We start from the raw sequence: 12,465 nt of genomic DNA, 5'->3' as shown, positions 1-12,465 counted from the left end.
ATGGCTCAGGGTGGGCGGCCATCTGCCTCGACCGGTTGGGGTGAGAGAGAGAGAGAGAGAGAGAGAGAGAGAGAGAGAGAGAGAGAGAGAGAGAGAGAGAGAGAGAGAGAGAGAGAGAGAGAGAGAGAGGGGGGGGGGAGGGAAGAAGGGAGAGAGAGAGTCCATCACAGGGCCAAACAGTAATATGTTCATTTATAAAGATGTAAAAAAGCACCTTTGAAAAAAGGGCAGGCGATTGAGCCCTTTTGATGTCTATGTGTGCACATGCCTGTGCTTCAGTTTAAAGAAGAAAGTTGCTAGATTTCCACATTCTCAACATACATTTGTTTACGAGTTTGTTTGCGATTTTGTAAAGTTTTTTAAAGGAAAAGTGCTAAGTAGATTAGCAGGTGTGATTTATTAATAAGCTTTGATTGTATTGATTTATGGATTTATCTCTTGGTGAATGGCAGAGACCAACATGTGTCCTCTCCCCTCTCGTGGTGTCTGTCCATGCAGATCCAGCAGCTTCATTTGTCTCTCTGAGAAGTAAAGCAGTTTCATACTGTAGGGACTCTTTCCTCAGTAGAAGTAGTTCAGACACAGTCTGAGTAGAGGACGGACAGACTGGGGACACATTTGGAAAACAAGGACAAAGATTCAAAGCTTCTAGGAAATAATAAACTTCACATGTTTAATATTTCAGCTGTTTGTTCAGGGTCAGAAATGCTGATGTCTGTATTCAGATGGGAAATAATATCAATAATCAATAATCTCCAACAAGCAGAAAGCAGATGAAAGTAAAATGTCTCCTGTCTGATGGTGCGGAGGACGACTTGACTGACAGCTGTAGAAATGAGCAACATGAAGTCAGCGTGCAGCTGCAGCAGAGGAGTTAGTCTCTCCTTTCTGCAGCTGGGACTCAAGTTGTCTGAGAACAGGGTTTGAAATGCTGCTGAGTTCACATGTGCTGTTTTATAGAGACCTGATCTCTGCTGCTTCCATCAAAAGATGTTTGAACAACAGGAAACATTACAAGTCCTGACTGGAGGCTTTTCTCTTTCTGTTCAGAGACACAGGAGGTGAAGGTGAAGCCTGGAGAGGACGTCACTCTTCAGTGTCAAAGTCACAGAGGTGCTACCATAGAAGTTATAAAGTGGATCAGAACTGACCTGAAGTCAGATGATGGTTTTGTCTTCTTCTTCAGAGACGGCCGCTCACATGAAAACTACCAGCATCCATCTTTTCATGGTAGAGTGGAGCTGAGAGATCCAGAGATGAAAAATGGAGATGTGATTTTGAAGAACGTCACCACCAACAATACTGGAACATATGAGTGTCGGGTTAGAGAGGAAAACAGTCCGGGCAAAGAGGAACTCATCAGCACCATCAGGCTGACAGTGACAGAGCCAGGTGAGCGTGTAGAGCTCAGAGTGTCTCTTTGTCTCTCAGGTGAGCGTGTAGAGCTCAGAGTGTCTCTCAGGTGAGCGTGTAGAGCTCAGAGTGTCTCTCAGGTGAGCGTGTAGAGCTCAGAGTGTCTCTTTGTCTCTCAGGTCAGCGTGTAGAGCTCAGAGTGTCTCTTTGTCTCTCAGGTCAGCGTGTAGAGCTCAGAGTGTCTCTTTGTCTCTCAGGTGAAGCTGCTTCCTGGTAGCTGAGCTGAGAAACATCACAGATCAGATGTTTGTGTTTTAGAAAGATGTTGCTGATGAGACTTTAGAGGAAACAGCTGCTACGAGTCATGTGATCAAAGTGCAGTAGATAATGTCTGACATTCTGTCCACCTGCTGACAGCTGATACCTCACACCTGTTTCTGCTCTGCAGGTCACACAGCTGGAGACAAGGAGGGAGGAGACAAGGAGGGAGGAGACCAGGAGGGAAATGTTGGACTGAAAGTTGGTCTGCTAGTTGGTGTGATTTTTCTTCTTCTTCTTCTTTTTCTTGGGTGTGAATGCTGCAAACATCAACTGCCTATGTTCTTCAATTCTTTATTGGGTGTGAATTCTGGAAACAGTTGCAGCCTATGTTCTTCAACACCTTTATTCCTCTTTTTATTATTCCTCCGTCACACTTTTTGGCGTGTCTCTCCTCCCACAGTTTTTGATGTATAAACTCAGATCACATCAATCGTTCAGCTCAATGAGGACATTATCATTTTATAGTGTTTTTTGTGAGTTAGAGTGACATTTTTGGTAGAGCCTTGGAAATTTTATTAAAATGTTTTTTAACTTGCTGCCCTGACCACAAGTTTCACTCTTCATGCATCATTGAACACCAGAAATGTAGAAAATCTTGTGCTGGTTCCTCATATGGGCTTAATTAGTCCATCTGAATTATACATTTGGATAAGTGTGCTTCCAATTGACAGGAGTGACACTTAACTCATCCATTAGCAGCAATTATAATTGAAATTTCTGGACAAAAGCAGAACTTACCAATCTGAGGACTCTATGAAATGCTCACATTTTTTAACTTTATCCACACTGATTATTTATAATTTGTTCACAAATGCCTTCTGCTGCTGCTGGTGAGGTCATTTCACAGATGCAACCTTTTGTTACAAGTGTTAACTTGTTACTGAATTGCATAACTGAAATGTCAGCAGGTAAGGTGGGAGACTGCTGGAGGCCTCCTCCAATACAGTCTAGCACGCCAAAAACCTATAGCAATTGCCAGCTACTGGGGTTCATGTCCCCTGTGAAAGAATGTCACAGGGGCTCTGTCTGTTTCTGGCAGCCGTCCACTATTGGCAGACACTTTCCACATCTTTGACACAATTTTACCACAATATAAGTTAAGTAACAGTCCTGCTTTCAAAATGTTACTATAGTCAAAGTACACAATAATTAGGTCATTTTAACTACTTAACATAATGTTAGCAGTTAAATCTAAATCAATGTGTTATATATGTAATCTGCGGAGTATTTTTTTCACATATTTGCAATAAGGAAACGAGTAGCTGTTGAATGCTGCTCTGATCCGGAATCAAAAGCAGCTCAACCAACAACACCAACAACATACCTGAGCACTGGCAACGGTCCAGCTAACAGGTTGATTACACGCAAGAGTTATGTCCTCAGGGAGTACATCTCCAGAGCATTTTTGACAGTCCAGTCTGACTATTTACAGTGTAACAGAGACTCTAGACCTCATAGCAGTTATTTTGTTGACTTTTCGACAGAATCCTGCTTCTAAAACAGATGTAACTGAGATCATTAAATCCTGATTAAAAACAGGATAATTGACCTTCCTTAACTGTATCTCCCCAGAGGAAAAATCTTTTGCTCAGAAAAGTATTTTCTTTAACTCTTGAGAAAACACTAAGATCTTAATAGTATTTCCTTTTGAGATCACTCCAATCTGAATTGTTGCTCCTAAAACCCTTTAGGAGAAAAGGATGAGATGAAGAGAGATTGAGGTTTTGAGACTTAGGTAAGACAAATGGATACTGAATTGAGATTACAATAGGATAAATGAAAGTAACAAATGAGATCTCATCATTGTATCTTTGAGTTCATTAATGTCTTGCTTATTGCTCCTAAAAAGCGGTTGGGAGCTCTGGGAAGATGTTTGTGTGCTTGATTGTATTACATTACTGTCTATGATTGGAGAACCATGCTGGATTTGAACCCTGCTCCTGTTGTTCAAAGGGCAACAACACTGCCGCTGCACCATACAGCAAAAATAATGCAATAATGAAGGACTTATTGTCTTTAAACAGAGTACAATTTTCCTTTACTTAAAAGAGGAGAAATACCATATCCATATTTAAAGTCCTCAAAATTCTACTCAAGTAAAAGGTATACAAGTATTTTATAGTGAATGTACTTTAGTATCAAAAGTAAAAGTGTATGACAGATACATGTTGTATCTCAGTTCTTGCGTGCATTCGGTCCTTAATGAATTCATCTCTTACAAATATGTAATATGTAATATCAAAGTATTGGGTGTTCCAGTTATGCTGGCTGTGACTACTTTAACAAATTGGAAAGCATGACATTTGAAAGTGCATTATTTTCAATGTCAAAATTATTTTGGTTTTATTCCAAACTAATCAAACCAACCAAACCAACAAAAATTTGCACTTTCAAATGTCATGCTTTCCAATTTGTTAAAGTAGTCAATGTTCTGTAACATAATAGAATCCTTCTGTAAGGACGCAACTAGCTCAGTAGCACTCCTGCAGGGTACGTCCCCCCGTTTTACCATCAATACAGGGGTCAAGCATCAGAAATGTTAGCAATCAATATAAAAAAGATCTGATGTTGCCAAACTAAATATGATTATGATTTGATGAGCAAATAGTTACAACTTGCTGATGACACAAAAATTTAGAACTCCCCCAATTTTTTTACTTAATTGATGAGTTCTCTAAAGCTTCAGGTTTAACACTTAATCACAACAAATGTGACCACTCACGAATGCAACCTCATAAGTGCTCACAATATTTTCATCAAAACTTCTGTGAAATATCTTGGAATTCATATAACCAAGGACGTTAAATCTAGTGAATCTTTAAATATACAGAACAAAATTCAACAGTGTAAATCTAAGCTGAATATGTGGTTACAAAGGGACCTAACAGTCTTTGGAAGAACGTACTTAACTAAGATGGAATCCCTAGCCAGATGCATTTATCCCACATATTCAATGGCCATACCTGATAAATTTGTTAAGACTATTAATCAACTGAACTTTAATTTAATTTGGAAGAATCAGGTACATTACATTAAAAAATCGGAAACCGTCAAAGATAATGAAGAAGGTGGTTTAAAGGACGAGGGATGCTGGTTAACTTATGATAAAATAATCAAAGCGATTCCTCTGTCAATAAAAGGGTTAATCCAAAAAGGAATCAAAAGATATATCTACCCACACTCCAACTCAATGGGCGTGACTTCCTGGATGAGGGGTTTTCAAACAAATTAATTCGTATTCACCTTAATAATATACTTTTCCCACTACGATCAAACAGAAACCCCATACTCCAGCTGTTCTCTGAATCACACATTTAAAATTTAGTACCAACTATATCAAGTACCCTGTAAGCCCCAAGACAAAAAAAGTCCATTTTAACATTATGTGCAATATATATATCCATCCAACGAGCTGCCAAAAACGATATTCGATCATAACTGTACCTTTTGTGAAACTGAAATTGAAGCAACTGACCACCTGTTTTTCCATTGTATGTACTGTGAAGCGTGGACTTCAGAAAGAGCCCAGCCCCACCCTCCCCCATCATGGTGGTGAGTCCCCAGTCACCACTGTGGACTCCTTCCGCTTCCTGGGGTTAGGTGTTCAAGCTATATGACAGTAGTCACGTAGACAGAAAGAAGGTGGTGGCTGATTTGACAAAGAAACTCGGAGTAGGATAAAGAGGAGTCAGAGAGAGATCGGGGTTATTCCTCGGCAGACCTCAGAGGCATCGGACTCAGAGCAAGACCATCACCGCACCGGACCAAGACAAGAGACGGGAATTTGAGCAGCAAACAACCAGAGAATACTTCAGAGATTCTTCAGGGGACTTCAAGAGATCTAGCCACGGAAGGTAACCACAACGACCAAACCAAATGAAGAATCATCGGACTTTCTCTCACTAAAGCTGCAACGAAGACTGAACACTTTTGAAGACAATTTGAGGGCTTTGGACAAAGCCTCAGGTTTCCACCAGAGTCATCAGCCCAGCAGCGGAGGAAGGATTTCACCAGCCGGGACAACGCCTTCCCCTTCCTTTCTCTCCATAAAGAACACATCAAAAATACTCAAGCTCAGCTATCACAATCAGGTTTTGAATTTTAGAAATTTTATCAGTTTACTCAAGTTTTAATTTTTTTGCAATAAAATATATAATCACTGCATTTAAAGCACAAGTAGTAGACATTGAATTTATTTCTTCACTAAGGTAGTAATTCATTAAGTAAAGTCTGTTTAACCTCTCTAAAGGTTCTTATAGGTTGCTCTAGCCAACAAAATTAACTTATCCTTGGGGCCTATTTTCTTGGCCACTAAACACAATCCTAGAAACTATACCAAGTGCACTGATCAATGAGAAAAGAGCTGTCGTTAACGTGCGTGGCAGGGTAGGCATTCGGAAGAAGACAGTTAGAAGCTAGGCGAATCTCTTCGACAGCAGCTTAAACAGTCCTCAGTTATACCTAATAGGGTAATACCCACAGGCCTAGAGGATCGGACCCTTTACGATGGAGAGCTGGTCCAGTACCTCCTGAATAGGGGTAACTCGGGATCTAACAATACTAACGTTGAAATGTCTTTCTCATAACTGCAAACACACAGCTACATCACCACATTTGTAAAAGTAACATACAACCAAACATCAACTGCAGACACAAGATAATCACGAACAGATTAGATACAAGGCAAAAATAACGTAAAGTTAGGTGTAAACAACCAATCGCACTGCGTTTTTCCATCTTACCTACAGCTAGATATAATCCATTGTCTCCACTCTGGCTCTTATACCAGTCTGCCCTCGTAGCAACAGTTAGCTGTATGCAAAGTAGGTAGCTACTGTTAGCTGTATGCGTAGTTAGTTACGTTTGCTAGCGATGAAAGTAACAAACTACCATCAACATGATAAAAGCCAGATTACCTGTCCAGCAGAAATAAAGCCATCAGATATCACCCACCGGTCTGACCGCTTCGCTCCTCCGGTCTGAGAGCTGACCGGGTGCGCGCATGGGGGCAGCTCCTGTCGCAGCACGGCTGGTAGCCATGGCAGCGAGGGAGAGTGAGAGTCAGCCAGCCAATCATTGCATTCGGTCCGAATGGAACGAGTGGCCGACAGACAGCAGATTTTTATACTCTCTTTTTCAGTGCAACTAACTTTTTAATATGCATTGGTTTATATAGAGAGTTTCAACAAATATGACAAAAAGTTTTTTAGAAGCAACTTACCTTCCTTGCCTTTAAGTGTCAAGTGATGTCTGTAGAAGTTTTTATAGATATTGACCCCATTGACCTTTTTCATTTTCCAACTGTTTGTCTTTTAGATTTATTGAAATCTCAGAGCTCAGCACCTGGTTTTATAAAAAATTGTTACAGTGTGGGGCTTTTATTTAGAAAAACTAGGTCAAGCAGTGGTTTCCTGTAATATACAGTTAGTCTCTGGGGTTTATTTTACTGTGAGTTTGTGTGCCTGTGTATGTGTACATGGCGGGTGGGAAATGCATTTATGCATACATGCGTTTCTTCTATACAGCATAGTTCAGAGGTGCATGATTTGAGGTGTGTCTGTCAATGTATTAAAGTGTTTGCTTTGGGAAGGAACAGGTTCACATCGCACACGATCAAATACACACAAGGTACTCTTCGCTGTCTGCAGTTTGGTTAGGTTTAGACACCAAAACTAGTTGGTTAGATTTAGGAAAATATCACGGTTTGGGCTGAAAATAATCGCTTACATTACATAAGTCACGTTTGTAGTGTATGTAACTTAAAACTTTAACTTTTGGTTTCGTCAGATGGGTTGCATTGGAGTTAGGTGACACTGAAGCACTGTTTCCTCTAGGATTTTTTTCACTAGCAGGAGCAGGCCAGCAGCTTCTCCTCTTATTTTTAGGGAATAATGTTGTTTCATCTGCACAAGAAGTTAGAAAACACGGTTATATTAAGGGTTCGCACTTTGCTTTGCTTGTTGATTAGTCTATCTCTAAATCAGCAATTTCTGTTCTAATCTACATGAAGGTATCGATAACATTACGCTTGCTGACTAGCCTACTATTGCCTATAGCTTATCTGTTGTTATCTTGAGATGGACATGTAGACAACCAAACTACTTGCTTTGTTATGCGCTGCATATAATCTGCCATTTCAAATAACACAGGCAGCCTATACAATCTGACTATTACTAAAGGTATCTATGAACATAATCTTTACAATGCAAAGAACTAATGTTGCAATAACATGGGAGCCGGCTGTTGTTCAAGGTAGTAGGGTAAGCCTACATATAGAGGGAACCCTGTGTGTCCAGCGTAAAGCCTTACAGGACTATATACAGGCTTATTTTCTCTCTATGCAGCTTAAAAAAGATTCTTTCTTGAAATCATAACTGCTGGTAGCCTGATCGAAAGCCAAGATTAGTTTTACCAGCTAAATTCAATAGTGTATTCGCCATCAAACATCGCTGCAAAACAAATAGCAACCAAGCACATAAGAGGAAATAAATAATTTATTTCAAAAGAAAATCATGCTCTGCACAGTGAAAGGATTTTGTTAAATTAGGCAGAATCAATCAGTCAATCCAGTCAACATCTGACTTAAATTTTTACACAGTGCATAGCCTACATTTGTTCTGCAGACTTAAAAGGCTTTAAAACGCCATTAATGGAAAGTGAAATTGTTTCTGCAGCTTGTGAAAGGCTTAGAAAGGCTGTTTTCCAACACAGCCAGAGACATAGTGTAACGGTTTAGCGCGCGACTATTTATTGTTATTATTTTTATTTTATGGGGTGCCAGTCAGGGATGTCCTGACAAATAGTCGTCGCACACGCACACACACACACACACGAGTATGCCCGTTACAAGGATATATGTATATTAACGTCAATCTCTGTCCACATAAACCCTTGGAATAAAATCATCAGTAGCAAAAGAAGCATCAACAACCGTTATTAGTGATTAGAAAGTATATTGTTCACCAAACATAGCTATAACAGTCAGAATAATGGGCATTCACAGACTTCCTCAAGTTATAGTCAAACACAAAGACAACTTAGTCATAAGTTCCTTGAACCACAGAAAACAGTTATGTCCATCAAAAATATAAAGCCAAAAGTAAATTTTCAGTTCATCCCAAAAATACCATAGGCCCAAAAGTAAATGTTCAGTTCCAAAAAATACCAGCAACAAAAAAAAGACTTCAAACATTCTACCGCTGTGTGCGGTCTACAACGACACGGTGCAACTCCGTCCGTAGACACTGAGTAGGCTATACGCCATCCGCCACAGCCGCCATGGTCCAGACACCACTACACACACGGTCTTTTCAAGATTTAATCTACCTTTCTCTTACAGTCTCTCTCCTTACTCATCTCTAACTGCCTCTCCTAAGATGCATGTTGACAGGGCTCTGGTGTTGCCAAAAGATTCTACAGCGTCCCGTCGACAGGTCTTCACCATCAACTAAAAGCCTTCGCAGAGTTCTGTAATTGTGACTGCAATAATTTTAATATATACATAGCGGAAACCCTGCTGAAGGGAACCTTGTGCCTGTGTCCTGGGATGAGAACATGTGTGTGTTTGAAACCTTTGATCAGCTCTGAGTTCAGCAGCAACTGAAACACTTTTCCTCCACATTTGGGATTTAATCAGTCTTTATCATCCAGTTACATGAGAAATACAGTATATGAGCTCAGAGACCTAGTTTTAATTAAAATTTCTCACATGGAGTTAGGAAGAGAAAACAGTGAGGTGTTTGTTTTCAGACTTAAGTACCACCAGATAAAAGTGGTCAGGTCAAGTAGCGTAAATATGATATGTTTGGGTGTGAATGCTGCAATCATTCATAGCCTATGCGGGTATCTCCTCCCACATGACAACGGGCTGCAAAGGATAGTGGTGCTATTTGTATTTTAGTTTCCTGCTTCAGGACATCACACTGGCTGTGAGCCGACTTACACTGAACAAAGAGATTTCATTACGAATTATATAGACATTATGTTGCTTTATATTGGTATATGTGCTTCTATTTTTAACCTACTTATAATAGTTATGTTAATTTTTGCCTGTTCAGCTTTGTTGTTTTTAGTCTGATTTGTCTTTATACTCAGCAACTCCTGTCTCCCTTTCTCTCCTGTACACTCTCATTGTGACCCTTAAGAGTAAACATTTTGATTGAAGCAGCAGCTGCAGAAAGGGATCTTTGTTTATCACATTGGAGACACTATTATGTGGACTGCATGCCGGTGTGTCTGCTTTTGTTAGAACAGGTACAACCAGTAGTTGTCTAGGAATGAAGGAAGCAACATTTTATACATATTTATTGTCAAGTGACACAAAAAATAATAAACAGATACATGCTTATCTTTAAAGTTTGAATGAAAGGAGTAGAAGTTCGAGGGAAGGGAAGGGCTGCGGGTGGTGCCAAATCAACAAACAACTTTTTTGGCCAACTAATTTCATCACCTTACAAACTGAAACAAATGAAAAGACCAAAATCAACAAACCCCTACCTAACTAAACATACCTGTCAAGAAAAACACATAGTAGTAGCCATTCATAAACTAGCGTTTCAATAAACAATGAAAAGCTAGGTGTGGTGCCAGAATAAAGCATGTCTAAAACGAGGACTATTAATTTAAACCTGTAACCCAGCTCCCAAAAATCACTACAGTGCCTCAAGCTCAAGCAAGTTGACATAAAACACAACCGATGTTAACCTTAAGGCTTGTTGAACCCAATAATGTGATAAAATGTCTAAATCAATAATCTCTGTACCACTAATATAATAAATTGTTACATTAACAGGAGGTTATTATATCATTGGGTAAACCTTATTTTTGCAGAACTTCATAACGTGGTAACTTCCCAATATTGTAATAACTTGGCCAATGTAGTAGAATGCCACCAATAATCTCTTAATGTTTTGGTAATGCATTGTTTTTGCAATTAAGTTTTATTATTATTATTTTCAAATAGGCAAAGCTATGATCATGTCTAATAACAGTAATTTTATTAGGGTGGGGATGTAGCAGTGGATAAGACGCATTGCCTTGGGTGTGAGAGACCCGAGTTTGATTCCCGCTGTGACACATTCACCAACGTGTCCCTGCGCAAGAGACTTAACCCCTAGTTGCTTTAGAAGTAGAGACATATATAGCAATTGTAAGTTGCTTTGGATAAAAGCGTCAACTAAATGAGTAAATGTATTTGTAAATATTACACACTAACATGCGAGGACCCTATTAGAACTTAAAGTTTTTTTTCTGCATCTCATATTTGGTGGCCTAAACATGCTCAAAAACTCACCACACTTTGCTCACACGTCAGGCGAAGCAAAAAAATTACATGTTTTATGTGTCTCGCACATTAGCGTGGCAAAATGGCTCACGAGTGCCCCTATAGAGCAGACCCTGGCCAAAGTTTCACCTAAATGTACGACACTTCTGTGCTACGTTTCATGTCCAGATGTACAAAAAAGTATTTTGAAGCAATGCCCAACAGAAAGTCGGCCATTTTGAATTTAATCTTTTGCCAATTTACAAACTTTGTATTTTAACAAACTCCTCCCAGAGAAATAGTCTGTCCCCGAGTTCAGATTTTCTCTGTGCATTCTAAACCCACTGACAAAATAAAAGTTGTACAAACAGCGAGTTTTGTCCATGAGCATGCCTGTGGCATGGCGTCTAGGGTTGGGCATTGTTTAAAATTTTACGATATCAGTACCAAAACCAGTACCCTTAAAGTGATACCAATACCATTAGAGTACTTAATTCAATACCTTATAAAAGGCCACCCGTTGAAGCCATAGTAGTTTATTGGTGGCCTATTGTTATTTTCATCGTTATTATGGACAAGCAAGGTTATCTATTTTATGTTTATCTTGTTTCAAATAACTGTTACATAAAAGTTTTTGGAAATTGTATCTGATCCTCCTCATCCTAATTAGTTCATCCTCACGGGTAGTATTAGCCTTTACGTGGAAAGGCTACAGCTTGCGAATTTTTTTATATTTGAATGAGAAATGAGTGAAATAGTTTAGTTTCATAGTAGTATACCATTTAAGCTCACCCTACAATGATAGGAATTCTTTAAAAAAAACACTGAAAAGACACTAAAATCTACAACAATGTACCATTAATAAACTGACACTTTACACAATAAAATGAAAATTATGAATTTAGGGGCCTTCTGATAAACGGTTTCAGCTTTTAAAATGGCCACCCTTAATTTACCCTATATTGTAGAATATCACGATACATTTGAAATTGCAATAAGATCGTATAAGTATTGCGATAATTTCGTATCGTGGGTCTCTGGTGGTTCACAGCCCTACTTGTCTCACTGTCTGTGACAACAGCAGACTATTAGGGGGAGGACTGGGCAGGTCAGTGTGTAGATGCAGTCAAAATAACATAAGTGCTGCTTAGAATATAAAGTAACTGTTGTCCAAAGGCACCGCTAGACCCTTTTTTCACATGCTGTGCTCCAGTAAAATGGTCAAGAACCCTTGATGTCATTTTTGGGCTTTTGGGCTCCGCGGTCAAGTTAGCGATAATAAATATGCATGTCCGGTAAAACTTTCAGGTAAAACAGAAAAACAAAACAACCAGCATGACTGATGTATCGGTTTATTAAGGATGTCTACAAATGTTGCCTATAAAATGGATACAACAGAATAAAATATCACAATACAAGAATACAGAACAATAAAAGAATGTGGGCATGGATATTCATAGAAACATAAACATCAATAAAATGCTTATTTTTAAAGATTATTCAGCTACAATGACTAACTTATTTACCAA

The sequence above is a fragment of the Micropterus dolomieu genome, linkage group LG12 (genome assembly GCF_021292245.1).
Source record: "Micropterus dolomieu isolate WLL.071019.BEF.003 ecotype Adirondacks linkage group LG12, ASM2129224v1, whole genome shotgun sequence".
Taxonomy (NCBI): Eukaryota; Metazoa; Chordata; class Actinopteri; order Centrarchiformes; family Centrarchidae; genus Micropterus; species Micropterus dolomieu.
Note: the sequence above shows the minus strand (reverse complement) of the source record.